The sequence below is a fragment of the Heloderma suspectum genome, chromosome 5 (assembly GCF_057233095.1).
Source record: "Heloderma suspectum isolate Gila_16-S chromosome 5, 16-S_ref, whole genome shotgun sequence".
Classification (NCBI taxonomy): domain Eukaryota; kingdom Metazoa; phylum Chordata; class Lepidosauria; order Squamata; family Helodermatidae; genus Heloderma; species Heloderma suspectum.
The window spans coordinates 203,840,001-203,857,021 of NC_139462.1; the positions used below are offsets into that span (position 1 = coordinate 203,840,001).

Here is a 17,021-nt window from a genome sequence, read left to right on the forward strand (position 1 = left end):
GGGTAGCAGAAAGGCAAGGTATACAATTTTTTCAGAAAATAAATAACATTTCTGAACATTTACTTTCCCTCACAGCTTTTCTTGCCCCTCCTTCCTCCCCCACCAGTGAACTTGACTTCCAGATTGTTTGGGTCTCAGGACCTTTCATTTTTATAAATTATGCCCTGCCTAAGGATCTAACTAGAGCAGGGGTAGGGGAGCTGCGGCCTTCCAGATGTTGTTGAGCACCAGCTCCCATCAGCCCCAGCTAGCATAGTCAATGGTAAGGGAAGATGGGAGTTGCAGGAAGCTTGTTTCATCTTTCCCTCCCGGAAAGAACATTTATGAGAACTTTGAAACTAAGGACTGGTGCCTGGGTTTTTTTCCTCCTCCCTTCTAATCCTTTTACTTTTGTATTGTGTTGCTTAGATTGTAAACCTGAGGGCAGGGACTATCCTATTATTAATCTTTGTAAACCATGCTGGGAACCCTTTTTGACTGAAGAGCAGGTAAAGTGCTGTAAAGAATTAGTCCATGGTGTGTATTATATGCAGAGAGGAGGAGTGGAAGGGAAGGCTCACTTTCCTCATAATAATGTTGATCTGCAAAGCTTTTGTATCTTTCATATCTAACTACTTCTCTACCAGTGGTTTTGTCAGTTCTGCAAACTTCCTGCCACAGAAATTTGCAAAACCTAATGTAGGCTGGAACAGCAACTCTCTTGCAAAACAGAAGAACCGCAGTGCTAATTTCTCCCACACTTACCTTGTTTTTAAAAGCTGTATGCTACTTACTAGCATTTTCATATTATAAATTCGCAAGATCTAGTGTAGGCAGAGTGTGTGCTCTAGCCGTGACCTGTAGGCAGGCCTATGAAGCTGAACTTCGCATACCAGTCCTTTATTGCAGTGTGTACTGCAGGTGTTTGACAATGTTTTTTATACTTCCCTGTTTTTATACTTCCAGGCATGCAGCAAAACCTCTGTGTGTGTGTGTATGTGTGTGTGGGAGAGAGAGAGAATTAGCTGCCAAGTCACAATACATGGTTGCTGAGTTACATTCAGTTTGATTTATCATAGGATGTGACGGCCTGTTTCTGGACAGAAGAACCCCCCTCAGCACAACCAGTGCTTTCTGCACTAAGTGGATTTAAGATGAGTGTTCACTTCTGAAGCATTTTGTTCTACTGAACCACAGATTTGTAGAATTTAGTACATGGGCTATTAACATCTTGGTATTTTTCTACAAAATCTGTATCTCCAAAGAGCAATATTTTGTATGCATCTTACTTGAGACATGGCTTGTCTTGGATTTAGAATGAAAAAGTACAAAGAACATTTTTGGCTGTAGTACATTCAAGTAAATATATTACAGAACCTCTGTTGCATATTTCCAGATTAGTCAGCAGTGAATATTATCCTGGAGCAGAAAAGGGAGAAGTTAGGTTCCATTTCTGTATGCCTGAAAAAGCGCTACCACTTCCAGGGGCTTTCAGAGCTGAACAACCATCAGGCATTGAGAATGTGCTACAGTATAGAGTCCCCTATAGAATTGAATTATGTGTTATCTAAGAGGTGGTGCATTTGGTCATATTCTGCTTCTTCTTTCTTTTTTTTACATGCACAGTCTGTGTGTGTCCCATCACAAGGAAAACCCTGTCATGTGAACTGTCATATATGAAGCTGCCTTATATTGAGCCACGCCATTGGTCTATCTCACTCTCCAGGGTCTCAGACAGATATTTTTTTCCCCATCATTTGCAAGCCCCTGGAAGTGCCAGGGATTCAAACTGGGACTTTCTGTACGCAAACCATGTGCATGCTCTAGCATGATCTCCATGATTGCAGCAGCTCTACAAAGTGCTAGGATTGTGGAAATCACCACAACATTACCCATATTCTTCCAGGTTCCATAGTATTATATGATCTTAGGCACCTGCATTATTTGTGAAGCTGGTGGCAGAAATTACTGTGTGAATTAGGCCTAATGTTGGCTTTCTTATATCATCTGAAACTGCCTGCACAACAAATACAAGTGGCTCTATTTATAATAAAAGTACGTTTCAGTCTTCGTGATTCTTCTATGCAAGTGAATTTCACTCTGGCCTGCATTTTGCCATGGTGAGAATGTACACCATAGTTTACTCCCCACTGCCCCAGGACAGTTTCTTAAGAGGACTCCATCGCCACATTTCTGCATTATCTCTCCTCCCTCCCTCCTTCCTCTCTTCTGCCACATCTCAGAGAAAAAAAGGGCTGCACTTCAAGATGTTCATTTCAAAGTGGAGGGAAACTGTTGTTTGCATAGTTGAGGAAGGGGGGATGGCTCCCTGCTGGGAGAACGGATGAGAACAATTAACCAACAGTTAACCAACAGTTGATCCAGAAAGCCACATGAGGGCTGTGGGAGGATCCTATCTGCCAATGAGGGAGTGAAAGACTTAACTTTTTAATGGTTTAACAACCGTTATGTGAACTTTTACTTCAAAGAGAAGATAAACACCTTGGCACAAGAATCTTGTGTCTTTTTTAGTTTGTGAGCTAAGAGCAAATTCTGGAAGTGGCAAATGGAAGAAGGTTTCTTTGAATACGTAGCTCTGAATCCTGAGGAAACAACCCCTTAATCTGCATCCACTTTGATTTTATTACACAGGACAAGAGGTAAATAGAAGTTTGGAGCAGGTTAAAAGGCGGCGGGGGGGGGGGGGAGACTTCCAGAATAAGCAGTGACTCTTTTAACAGCTATAGAATTTGAGAGGAAACAATAAATAGGCCATGAGTTACTTGCACACTATTTAGGTGGCAAGGGAGTACTACAATAGTCTATGAAGACTTGCAGGGTGGGAGTGAGGACAGTGGACACATGACCTTGCATTCAGCCTACGTGGCTTCTTACCCTGTGAAAAAGGGCATGGTGTCTTCACAAACAAGGAGCTATCTTTTCCAACAAGTACTGTTCTTTTGATCACCCTGTGAATTCAACAGTGTGGTGCTAATTAAGTTTAAGTGCTCTTGAAGGTATTCCTATAATTTTACTACTTCCCCTTCAGTTCAGCAGGAGATCAGAGCAGTTGGATATAAATGATAAACAGCATTTGTGACAAACCTGTCCTTTACAGGACTGACTGTAGAAGTAGTTTGTACTTCTGCCCTACTCTGAATTAGATTGCACTCCATATTATTGACGACTGTTCTTTTAAAAAGGTTGAATATGGCAACATTTCAATGCAAATACTGCTGAATTTTCTCTCCCATCAGTTTTATCTCTGTCACAAAACACTGTTATTTTGTTGTGTTCAGGTAATTGCATGAATAGGTAATGAATAATGAATAATTTGATTATTCTGGCTGTTCCTATTGGGAGAAAGCTACCAGGGGCGAACTACATATTGCATGCAAACTGGTTTGAAAAAGCAATTTAAAAAGCTTTGGAGCTAGGATTTTTCGTGCAGAAGTGGTAAGGAAAAAAGGTGTTTAGCCCTTTCCTTGTTTCTCTTTTCCAACTCCTACCTTCCAAGATGATTTTTTTTAATGGCTTCAGGGCCATATTACACTGATTTGCACACAACATATAGTTACCCCCTCAGCACAGGTGATATGTACAAATGAACTGAACAGTTTTGCTAATTTATTGGTGCTTAAAGAAGAGTTGGGGAAAGGAATTCCATATTCAAAATGAGGTTTCCTATGTATCTGTTAAGGCACATTATCCAGGTACATGAGGAATACATGTACCCATGAAAACTTTTCATGGTTTGTGTTCTTGAGTGGTCACTTTGGAGGGGAAGGGAGAACTCAGTCTCCTTATGCCACTGAGGCAGCCATTGGTGGGAGGGATTTGCTACTACTTGTGTTGGCTCAAGGAAGTGTTCTCCTCGTCCAGTAGGGTTTTGTTTTAAAAAATCTGCAAAGGGGAATGACTAGGTAAACTGGATGTGCACCTGAATATAAAATGTATACTATAGATGCAGTCAGTGCATACTGCATTGCTTTCAACAGAACGATCACTCAGATATACATTCAAATACACATTCCAATGTGGATTGGGAGGCACATTTCTGTTGCTCGTCCAAGTGTGCAGGTAGTTGAAAGCAAATCTGTGCAGACAGACCACATCTCCACTGAGGCAGCCATTTGGCTGGGCATCCAATTCACCTTGCAGTGCTTTGAATTAAGATGTGCCTTCTCTTCTTCTCCAATGGGTGAGGAATTGGACTCGGATACTGCGGAGACAGCACATTTCCTGAAACCAAATCTTCCCACCATTACTTTTGGGCCCTTTAAACAGTAAGGCAGCTTTTCCTTTCTTAGTTTACACTTTAAAGCATCTTTCCACAACTTGGTACCCTCCAGATGTATTGAATTACAACACCTATCATGTTAGCTGAGGAAGATGGGAGTTGTAGTTCAACACATCTGGAGAGCACTAGGTTGTGGAAAGGTGCTTTAAAGGATTCTTTTGAAGGGTGAGGCTGAGTTCAGAGCACCTCATCTAAGGCTAATTGTCTAATTTCTTTTTTAATCACGACATTTTATTTTATTTTGAAACAAGGCTAACAAAATAAAGGCAACAAAAAGAAGATGCATAATAATAAATCACAATTACTAAAGAGACAAAGGAATTCACTGATTATAAATCTAAGTAGGAGCTCAATTTCTGTCAGCATTCAATGAGAGCTGTGTGCATGCATATCCCTGGCTTCCTCTGTTTTAGTTGATGTTGTTCTGTTCAAATAGTAGTATTTCCCAGCATGCCTCAGGGGTTAATTTTGCCTCTGGGTTCCAACCCAGTTCTGATCCTTCCCCCATTTTGGCACCCAATGCATCTCCACTAGGAATGCATGAGGAATATGCTCCTTATGAGTTCTAATATGAAGTGATCCGATTCCAGACTAATGTGTGGATCAGAACGCACTTTTCATTCTGACTTTGCATTTCTCTAATTTTTGGTTGCAATTCTTGGCTCAAAAAACACACCACAATTCATATCAAGTCATATGTTTTAGGATAAAATATGTTTAGAAAGGCATACTGAGAGAAAATACCTTTAGAAATGTGTGTTTTGTGAGAACAAATATTCAAAAATATGAGTTTAAATATGAAATGTTGTGTGGTTTTAAAAAAAGAATTACAGTCAGTGTAGAAATGGGATGGAAAAAAATTTCCATACAGGGGCAGTGATAGAATGTGCAGTAGCTCTTGCCTCATGGAAGTGTCATCAAGAATGCATCAGACAGCTAAGGAAAGATGAGGGGCAGAACTACTAATCAAATGTGTTGACCAATCCAAATGGTATTTTACTATCTGCCTGGTACCCAAATAAACAAAGGGAGCTACTCCTCATAGTAATTTTCACACCCTTCCATAGCAACTGTAACCAAGGCAGCCACAACTGTCTTATGCCTAATGCATTGTCGTCAAGCCAGGCTCCTGGCTTACTCGGTCCCATTATAACCTCATTCAGGTCACTCACAGAATACAAATGCTACAAAACATAAACAAACAGATAAAAATACAGCATTTCTTCTCACAGCTCTTAGCTGAAAGGCATACATTTGGATGTTCTTGAGCAGAGCAGAGCAGAGCAAGCTGCTCCAGCTGGTCCAGGGACTACAGAAGCAGGCAAGCTCCCAGAGAGCGAGCGAACAGAGCGAGCGAACAGGGGGAGCAAACAGGAGTTGGCCAGGGGAGTTGCAGTGGTTGAAGAGACAAAGGAGACAAAGGAGACAGAGGCTAAGAGGTAAGTGGGTTGCAGGAAGCCCAGGGCGCTGCCCTTTATCCTTCTGACTGGCTGTGAGCTCACCAGGAGCTTCTGAGAGCTCCAACTGAATTGGAGGGGTGTGGCCTGAGTACTCCCAGCAGCTGACTGGGCGGGAAGCTTCAGTCTGTTTCCCGCCTCCCAGCTGAGCAGAGCAGAGCAGAGCAAGCTGCTCCAGCTGGTCCAGGGACTACAGAAGCAGGCAAGCTCCCAGAGAGCGAGCGAACAGGGGGAGCGAACAGGGGGAGCAAACAGGAGTTGGCCAGGGGAGTTCGGCAGGGGAGGTCAAGGGGGAGGCCCCTAACATTTTTTTTTTTTTTTACTAACTTTTTTTCATTTATTTGTCTTGTAACACACACTTCCACACCAGTGGGACTCTGCTTTTAACCTCTACTGAGTAGAGGAGCAGGCACAGGCTAGTCTAGAACAATCACAAAGCTAGACACAAAAAGGGAAAAGAGGCAATGGAAGGACAAGACTCTCCAGTGGTGGTGACCTGCAAGGTGTGTGCAATGTTTGTTTTCTTGCCTGAGAACAACATGGCCTACACCTGCAACAAGTGCAAGTTGATCACGCTGCTGGAAGAGAAAGTAAGTGGACTGGAGCGGCGACTGTCAACCCTCCGGGTAATAAGAGAACACGAAGAGTTCTTGGACAGAATGGGAGAACTACAGCAGCAAAGGGCAGACCAGAAGCTTGAAGAGCAACAGCAAGATGAGGCAGTGGGAAATGCTGAGGTGAAAAAAAATGGAGTAGAGGATACTCCTTGGAAAACGGTGACAGTTAGGAGAAGAAGAACTAGACGCCACTCTGCACCAGTGGAAGCGGTGGAGCTGTGGAACCGATTCCAGGTACTTGCAGATGAGACTGGAGGACAGCCTGCAGAGGAAGAATCACAGGGGAACCTGCATGAGAGTGAGCAAGAGGCTAAAGGTCAGTCAAACAGAGGCGATGAAACCCAGGCCTAGAAGAAGAGAAGAGTGGTAGTAGTGGGAGACTCCTTGCTGCGTGGGATCGAGACCCAAGTATGTCGCGAAGACCCGTGGACTCGCCAGGTATGTTGTCTCCCGGGAGGACAGATTAGAGACGTGACTGAAAGGTTGCCTGCACTCATAAAGCCCACTGACAGGTATCCCTTTCTTCTCATCCATGTGGGAACAAATGATACCGCCAAGCGGAGCTACGAAGAGATCACGTCAGACTTTGAAGCTTTGGGAAGGAAACTCAAGAACTTTGGGGCCCAGATAGTTTTCTCATCCATCCTTCCAGTAGTTAGAAGAGGGATAGAAAGGGAACGAAAAATACTCCGGGTGAATGACTGGCTACGAAGGTGGTGCCGACGAGAGAGATTTGGATTCTGGGACCACGGGCTATACTTCCTGGAAGATGGGCTGTTGGCTAGGGATGGGTTGCACCTCACAAAGGCTGGGAAGAATGTGTTTGGCCACAGCATGAAGAACTTCATCAGGAGGGCTTTAAACTGAATCCTACGGGGAAGGGAGATGTAATGTTGGGGGTAACAATGGACGTAGGCGCATGCACTGCAATGGAGAGAACAGCTCTGATAGCGTCCAATAATAGTCTTCAGACACAGGTAGGAAGAAAGCCAGACTATGAAGCACATGGTCTTCGATGTCTATATACTAATGCCCAGAGTATGGGAAACAAACAGAACGAACTTGAACTCTTAATACAGGAGGGAAATTATGACTTGATAGGTATAACTGAGACTTGGTGGGATGACTCTCATGACTGGAATACAGCAATTGAAGGATATAACTTGTTCAAAAAGAACAGGAGGAACAGAAAGGGAGGCGGGGTTGCACTGTATGTGAAAAATACATATCTCTGCACAGAAATACAGGAGGAGGAGCTTGGTAGCCCCATCGAGAGCATCTGGGTTGAAATAAATGGAGCAAAGAATAAAAGGAACCTGGTGGTCGGAGTCTACTACCGGCCACCCAATCAAGGAGAAGACAAGGATGAAACTTTTGAAAAGCAAATAGCCAATGTTTTAAGGAAGCATGATGTAGTAGTAATGGGGGACTTCAATTTCCCCGATATTTGTTGGGAGACAAATTCTGCAAAACATGGCCCCTCCAGGAAATTCCTGACTTGTGTGGCGGATAACTTCCTCCTACAGAAAGTAGAGGAAGGAACTAGAGGATCGGCTATCCTTGACTTGATCCTAACCAACAGAGATGACTTAGTGGATAAAGTAGCAGTTACAGGAACTCTGGGGGAAAGCGACCATGTTGTACTTGAGTTCTTGGTTCTAAGGGAAGCAAAAGCCGAGTGTACTCAAACGCGTACCCTGGATTTTAGGAAAGCTGATTTTAATAAACTCAGAACAATGATCAGTAAGGTCCCATGGCAAGCAATGCTAGCGAGAAAAGGAGTCCAAGATGGGTGGGAACTTTTAAAAAAGGAAATTCTCAAGGCACAATCACAAACAATTCCAACAAGAAGAAAAGGTGGAAGACAACAGAAGAAGCCAATGTGGCTTCACAAAAAGCTTAGGGATGACCTGAAAACAAAAAAGGACACATATAGGAAGTGGAAAGAAGGCCAAGTAACAAAGGAAGAGTACAGGCAGGTAGCACAGAATTGCAGGGATGGCGTCAGGAAGGCTAAAGCGGACAACGAGGTGAGGTTAGCGAGGGATGCTAAAAACAACAAAAAGGCTTTCTTCAGCTACGTGCATAGTAAAAGGCAGAGGAAAGAAATGGTTGTTCAGCTATTAAATAAGGATGGCAAAATGATAACAGAGGACAAAGAAAAGGCAGAGGTGCTCAATTGCTACTTTGGCTCAGTCTTCTCCCAAAAGAGGGTCTATGACCCCCCTGGCAAAGGCGAAGTACAGGCTGAAGGGGCAGGATTGCAGCTTGAGATCGACAGGCATATGGTCAAGGAACACCTCATTACTTTGAATGAGTTCAAATCTCCAGGGCCAGATGAACTGCATCCTAGAGTCATAAAGGAACTGGCAGAAGAACTCTCAAAACCGCTGTCTATTCTCTTTGAGAAATCATGGAGGACCGGGGAAGTGCCAGATGACTGGAGGAGGGCTAACGTTGTCCCTATCTTCAAAAAGGGTAAAAAGGAGGAACCTGGGAACTACAGACCAGTCAGTCTGACATCAATCCCTGGGAAAATTCTGGAGCAGATCATAAAGCAATCCATCTGGAAGCACCTTGACAACAATGCCGTGATTACTCGAAGCCAACATGGATTTGTCAAAAACAAGTCCTGCCAGACAAATCTGATCTCATTTTTTGATCAAGTCACCTCCCTTGTAGACCGTGGGAATGCTGTAGACATCATATACCTCGACTTCAGCAAAGCTTTCGACAAAGTGCCCCATGATATCCTGATGAGCAAACTAGCTCGAAGTGGGCTAGATGAAACAACGATCCGGTGGATCCACAGTTGGCTACAGAATCGGACTCAAAGAGTGCTTATCAATGGGACCTTCTCAAGCTGGGGAGAGGTAACGAGTGGGGTACCGCAGGGCTCAGTCCTGGGCCCAGTGCTCTTCAATATTTTTATTAATGACTTGGAGGAGGAGGTGCAGGGAATGCTGATCAAATTTGCAGATGACACAAAATTGGGAGGGATAGCTAATACTTTGGAAGACAGAAACAAAATTCAAAGTGATCTGGATAGACTGGAGTGCTGGGCAGAAAACAACAGAATGGCATTTAATAGGGACAAATGCCAAGTTCTGCACCTAGGAAAAAGAAACCAAATGCACAGTTACAAGATGGGGGATACGTGGCTCAACCACACTACGAGCGAGAAGGATCTTGGAATTGTCGTCGATCACAAGCTGAATATGAGCCAACAATGTGATGTGGCTGCAAAAAAGGCAAATGCTATTTTGGGCTGCATTCATAGAAGCATCGCTTCCAAATCCCGGGAAGTACTAGTTCCCCTCTACTCAGCACTGGTTAGGCCTCATCTGGAGTACTGTGTCCAGTTCTGGGCACCACACTTTAAGAAGGATGCAGACAAACTGGAGAGGGTTCAAAGGAGGGCAACAAAGATGATCAGGGGACTGGAAACAAAGCCCTATGAAGAGAGACTGAAAGAACTGGGCATGTTTAGCCTTGAGAAGAGAAGACTGAGGGGAGATATGATAGCACTCTTCAAGTACTTGAAAGGTTGTCACAGAGAAGAAGGCCAGGATCTCTTCTCGATCATCCCAGAGTGCAGGACACGGAATAATGGGCTCAAGTTACAGGAAGCCAGATTCCGACTGAACATCAGGAAAAACTTCCTGAGTGTCAGAGCAATACGGCAATGGAACCAATTACCTGGGGAGGTGGTGGGCTCTCCCACACTGGAGGCCTTCAAGACGAGGCTGGACAGCCATTTGTCAGGGATGCTCTGACTTGGGTTCCTGCATTGAGCGGGGGGTTGGACTCGATGGCCTTGTAGGCCCCTTCCAACCCTACTATTCTATGATTCTATGATTCTATGATTCTTTGTGTGATGTGTTTCTGGGAATGGGGGCTGGGAGTCAGTGACTTCTCAACACAAGGTTAAAATCCCACACCCTTACTGGGGCTTCTGCTTCTGGATTCCTTGCGGGATTAAGATTGCCTCCTTTACACGTGGTCATTTCAGGACGGGGGGGATTGTTTTGGGCAAACTCTGTATGTTTTATTATACAGCCACTAGATGGGGCTGCGCTAAAGCAGGACAATGAAAATTCACCAAAAATTTATTGCACTTCAAAGCATGATAAAATCTCTTATCATGTTATCCCCGTTGATAATTACACCACTGTAATGGCAAGAAAGCATGGGAGGGGTCCTGAAGGTTGACAACATCATATAAAGGACCTGCAAAAAAAGTGAGTGACCAATCACGAGCACACAATAAAAGCCTCATGAAGAAATACCCATGTGTCCCTATCTGTCAGCCCAGAGAAAAATGTGAAAACTTGCAAGCAATTTCTGCTAAAGGCTAACAAAATGAACTTGGTGGATTTTTTAGCAAAGCCTTCTGCACCCTATGGATCTCTCCCCAGTTCGCCCCAACAAATATATTTATGCCTACATACACCAATTCACTCTTTACAGAGACTGTTCGTATTCTGAATCGAGGGATGGAAGAGACCAACCATAATCTTCTGCCACCAGACCAGACCAGAGCAAATGAAATCTATTACTGCTTTTCACAAGTATAATCCACTTAGAATACTTGAGATTTGTGAAGAAGGAAGAATAATATTTTCAGTGGGTAGTTAAGCACTTTGAACCAAATACAATTTTTCCCTAAAGTGTGATTTGGGTGAGAATTTCTGTTCTGGAACTGTATTATGTATAAAAGCACCTTTCTGCAAGTTGATATGTTTCCTTTAGTTTTTCTATAATTTTAATGCCTGGTTTTGCACATAACAATAAGCCAGGAGGTTCCCTGATTTCTTTGGCTCTCCCTGCCAGTAGAGGGGCTAATTGGGAGTAATCCAGCAGAGTGTAGCAGCATGCATCTTCATTTCTAGTAAGCCAGAGTTCTAAAGAATTCTTATTGTTAAGAGAAAACTGGCCCAATGTTTTTGAGATGTTTAAAAATAATTTCCTTGTCTTTCCCTTAATCCTTTGACTCAGGATTTGCATCTTTCCCCCCTCTTTTCCAGTCACTAGCAAATGGTAGCTTCTGTGTTATGCCTTTTATTACACTCTGCAGAAACTTCTAGTTTCTTCTAGATTGTTTCACATATTACAACAGTGACTTCCTCGAAGTTTCTAGTTTTTTTTAAAGTTGCCAAAAATTGAAGCATTTGAAAGGTCTGCACAAGCCAACAAAAAACCCCACCTGTATTACATTCACTTGGAATGCAGATAAATGTAAGGAAAAGCTTAATACAAAGGAATAAATTCTTACAATTTACATTTCCCTTTCCCCCATGGTCCCTATAGCATTAGCTCTCTTCTTCTGAAGGCTAGCCTCTGGAGATGTAATAGGGCCATTTCATATGTGATGTTTTCCTAAAAGGACAAAAAAGCATGTACACAGTCATGCTGTGAAGTGTAGTGTGAGTGTTTAATTTGCTCCAAATAAATGTAGCGATTGATTCACTGAGGACAGTAGGTTTAGGTGAATGTAAGCCAGAGGCTTTTATGGGAGCTTGGTTCCAATTTCTAAGGGCAATCCTATGCATGTTTAGACAGAGGAAAGTCCTATAACTCCCTGCATTTCCCAGCCAGCTATGGGAGTTGTAGGACTTTCTTCTGTCTAAACATGCATAGGACTGTGCCCTAAGTCATACAGGTAAGCCAGAGTCACATACTGCAAGTCTATACAAAGAGTGTTTGCTTTATGTTTATTGATCACTGGTCATTTTTATAATAATTGTTGTTAGGCTAATTACATCTCTTCTAATTTCTTCTGTATAAAAACATTTATGCATTTTGTTTTGTTTTTGTTTTAAAAACTAAACTCTTTTGTTTGGTAAATAATGACAGGAATTTATAGTTTGTCTTGTTAATTTTGTTTTAAAAAATAAATTTTGTTTAGAAATTTGTAAAATTTGAAGTAAGACCCACTGTGTCCCAGGTAAATATGTGTAGGACTGCAGTCTTATTGTGTTGGGTAACCTGTTATCTTATATTTTATATTGTCTGTTTAAGGGCTGTTTATGTTGTTTGCTAGAATGCTAATAAATAAAGTATGTGTGCATGCGTGCGTGCGCACGTGCGTGTGTGTGTGGAGGGGGGACATGGTTCAGTCAGCTGCTACATGATTAGTACCTTTATCCATGTGCTTTGGTGTTCACTTAGATTCTTACAACATATTTTACATGTGGTGCTATACAATGGTATGTGTTTTCTTACACAGGGAGTATCTCCGTATAGAGAAAAAAAGCCTTTTATTTCTTGGGCTAATTTTCCTTAACTCTAGGACCTAGAATCTAGGTTGTATTACTGACATAATTCTTAAATGTATGAACGTTAAATATATGTGGTATAAAGCCTGCATATTATTAATAATTCACCTGTGTTGTGAGTTGGACTTTTCCTAAGAATTGCTAGAGAAATACAGGTCAATGAGATCTTATTCTAATCCTCTTATGCCCTCATTTGACACATCTCCCTTGTTGTGGCTGCATTACTATCTTTAATTCCCCTTTGATTGAATATCCAAATGCAATCAGCTGTGCACTGTTCCTGTGTTACCTCTATTTTTTTTTTAAACAGGTATAGCATTCCTGCAGTTTTTCAGACTTTTCACAAGAGTCTTTCTTTTCATTAATTTAAAGAGTTTTCAAACTCTTTAATCATTAACACTCAGGAACTTGAGCCCCTGAGATATATACTGTGGAAGAGAATCACTTCCACTTTTGAACCATTTCCATACAGTGTGTCACCTCAGATTTTGAAATATTTTTTCCAGCTCTGTCAACAGCCCAGAATTCTTCATGATAGGGATGCTGTTCAGAAAGTCATCATGTTTGGAATTATCTACCTCATCATCTGAAACTACTTCCATTTCCATTTCCTTGAGTTAAACTTGGAGCTGGCCTGGACATATCAGGGCTGTTCTGTCCCTGCAGTTGTCTTGGCACTGCTAGGGAATAAATGGTTTCATTCTGTCTGAAAGAACGAAAATTTGCTGAACGACAACCCAGTGTCAATAGTTCCACTAGCATGGCACAAATACAGGCAACGTCATTGCTGTAGCAGCAGCACCCATCTACAATGCAAATTGGGCAGGGCCAGTAACAAGGGTTGGCATGGTCAGGCACCTGCCTAGGGCCCACACCCCAGCTCACCTTTGCTCACATTTCTAGGAGAAGTGTCTGTCAGACTGAGGCAGTTGTGTGTGGGGCTGAAAGAGAAGGTGGGGAGAGAAAAAAGCATGATGCATTGTGACTGGATTTGGGGCTTTTCTACATGAGGCATTTATTGTGGCTTGTCATTCCCTACTCATAGTTGTTTATGGGTTGTTTAGATGACATAATGACCCTCCAGTTTCACTTCTGTATCTAGCCAGCACTTTCAGCAAGCTTTTTTAGAACAGGGAAAATGTATTATTTCTGATTGGTGAAAGAAAGCTTGATTTCCTCTTGTGTATTTGTGCCATTCTGCTATACCACAGTGCCACTTGGAGGTTATGTAGCTGAAAGGCAGGAAAGGAAATGCTCCTTGTGTCAATTCTATGACAAAATTGAAAGTAGATACAGTGGATTAACAAACAGCTTCATGTAAAAAAGCTCATGATCATGAGTACATCAAGGGTAGTCATGGTCAGGCCACCGCTGAGGACACCCTGGACATGCTCATCCTTTTCACCATTGCAACCTCCTTATTCACCTGGCTCTTGGTCTGGCCCTCGCAATGGTGGTGGTGAGAAGGGGGAGCAGTATTTGCCACTGCCTGCTTGCTCAGTAGCTCTCTGCCTGTCAAGCAAGCCAGTGGTAGTAACCATGATGAGAGAGGAGATGAAGAACAATAACAGCTGGTGACAATAGTGGTGAGAAAGTAGATTCACTGAGGGAGGGGGCCAATTGAGAGTGTCTTGCCCAAGGGCCCTCCAGAACCTGGAACCAGCACTGAGACTGGGTATTTGAGTCAGTCACCCAATGTATAAGAGATGCGTGACACTGTGCAAAATGTGTGGCTCAGCGTTGTGAAACAGATTTGCATTAATGCTGATGAAGGCAATGCCTACCATGTCAGGCAAAAGTTCTTCAAGATACTATGAACTCATCCAGGCAGATGATTGTGTAGGGGACCAAATATGGTCTTTCAGCACTTGTGATCTCCCACAGTCTAAATATTCAGGATGCTTCAGTCCACACTGGTTCTTGATGGTGCAGGACTAGATGCATGGCCAGCCCCCCACTCTCATAGTTTAGGTGCTCTGGGAAAAGGTACCTTCTTTTCCCATATTCTTTACTGAGTACTGCAATGCCAAATTGCTGCTACCTAGATGAGCCTCTTCCTTCTCATCTTACATCAAGCCGATTAATATATTATTTTCCTCTTACTGTTGCACGGGTCTAACTCTCCAGGTTTGTCCAATTCCTTTGATGGAACAGGGACATCATCCACAATGTTAGTCTTGCAAAACGGTATCAACTTCAACTTCAAGATTTCATGTTCCATTAAAAAGCAAGATAAAAAAAGCAGGCAATGTGCTACATTAACAAATTTCCCTATTACAAATACACGTCTGAGCTTACGTTGCTATTTAACATAAATAATAACCTCTAAATATCTATAAATCCAACCTGCCTGAAGGGCATGTTTTTATTTGATTTCACGCTAATCAGTTTTGGAGTGTCAGAAATTGCAATGGCTGATAGTCCATCTGTTTGGTGATGAGATTTTGAATTGCTGTTTACTTGATAAGAATCAGTGCAATGAATGCTAAAAGAAACAAGAAACAAGGCTCTCTCTTATATCACTCACCAAATCATAAGTTAGCATTCTCGAATTTCATTCATTCATTTATTATATTTCCATACCTCCCCCTAGCCGAAGCTCTCTGGACAGTTCACAAAAATTAAAAACCATTATAATACATTATGTAAAATATAAAAGCATTCACGTAATGACATAGAACAAATAACACACACAACAACAACATATATCTAAAACAATTTAAAACAATCAGCCAGAAACAATCAGGAGACTCATTATATGCCGCAAAGTGCCTCAGAGAAGAAGATGACAATGTTGGCACCGGGTGGGCCTCATCAGGGAGATTATTCCATAAATGGAGAGTCACCACCAAGAAGGCCCTCTCCCTTGTTGCCGCCCTCTGAGTCTGCCTCAGAGGAGGCTTCCGGAGGAGGGCCTTAGATGCAGAGTGTAGCATATTGATTGGTTCATACTGGGAGAGGCGTTCGTCAGGTACTGTGGTCCTAAGCTGTGTAGGGGTTTATAGGTCAAAACCAGGACTTTGAATTGGGCTCGGAAGCATGTAGGCAGCCAGTGCAAGTGAGCCAGAATTGGTCTTACATGTTCAGACCTTGATCCATGAGTGCCAAGGCTTATATCCTAAGCATATTACTTATTATTAATAATCTCGTAGTATAAGAAAGGGAATATGTATAATTTGTAATAGCATTCAGATGTATAATAGCACATTCAATACTTCAGAAATCTTAACTCTGAAGTTAACTTTGGCTGGATTAACCATTAGGCTAAGTATGCTATGGTGTGATTATTTAAGTTCCCTACTTCTCTCTACTGTGTTCTCAGTTAAGAACATGGTTGCTTTCCCCCTATCATGTGAGACTGGGGCAAGTGGCACGTTCCCAATTCTGGAGAAATTTTAAAATAACGATATAATAATGTTAACACTATTAGGGAGCAATCCTATCTGGATCGATGGTCACCTCCAATCCCTGGGGCAACCGCCTATCCAGTGCAGGGCAGGAGGAGTGGTGAGGAGTTGATCCACTCCTTGCTCCTGCCACCCTGCTTTTGTGACTAGAGAAGTCCAGGACTTCAGAGAAGAATCATAGAATCATAGAATAGTAGGGTTGGAAGGGGCCTACAAGGCCATCAAGTCCAACCCCCTGCTCAATGCAGGAATCCAAGTCAGAGCATCCCTGACAAATGGCTGTCCAGCCTCGTCTTAAAGGCCTCCAGTGTGGGAGAGCCCACCACCTCCCCAGGTAATTGGTTCCATTGCTGTATTGCTCTGACACTCAGGAAGTTTTTCCTGATGTTCAGCCGGAATCTGGCTTCCTGTAACTTGAGCCCATTATTCCGTGTCCTGCACTCTGGGATGATCAAGAAGAGATCCTGGCCTTCTTCTCTGTGACAACCTTTCAAGTACTTGAAGAGTGCTATCATATCTCCCCTCAGTCTTCTCTTCTCAAGGCTAAACATGCCCAGTTCTTTCAGTCTCTCTTCATAGGGCTTTGTTTCCAGTCCCCTGATCATCTTTGTTGCCCTCCTTTGAACCCTCTCCAGCTTGTCTGCATCCTTCTTAAAGTGTGGTGCCCAGAACTGGACACAGTACTCCAGATGAGGCCTAACCAGTGCTGAGTAGAGGGGAACTAGTACTTCCCGGGATTTGGAAGCGATGCTTCTATGAATGCAGCCCAAAATAGCATTTGCCTTTTTTGCAGCCACATCACATTGTTGGCTCATATTCAGCTTGTGATCGACGACAATTCCAAGATCCTTCTCGCTCGTAGTGTGGTTGAGCCACGTATCCCCCATCTTGTAACTGTGCATTTGGTTTCTTTTTCCTAGGTGCAGAACTTGGCATTTGTCCCTATTAAATGCCATTCTGTTGTTTTCTGCCCAGCACTCCAG

At 42.8% G+C, this 17,021-nt stretch overlaps 1 protein-coding gene across 5 annotated transcripts in view; it reads left to right on the forward strand.

Moving 5' to 3' along the window:
• Positions 1-17,021, forward strand: part of APBB1IP (amyloid beta precursor protein binding family B member 1 interacting protein) — a 59,261-nt gene that overhangs the window by 1,208 nt on the left and 41,032 nt on the right. For 2 of the 5 annotated variants that reach the window (XM_084859083.1, XM_084859081.1), the window contains exon 2: positions 5,512-5,718. The exons of 2 other annotated variants lie outside the window; for them this stretch is intronic. The gene's annotated coding sequence lies outside the window, so the exon portion shown is untranslated. Of the gene's footprint in view, positions 1-2,424; positions 2,640-5,511; positions 5,719-17,021 lie in introns of those variants that run through there. One more of the 5 variants, XM_084859082.1, reaches the window with a different exon arrangement.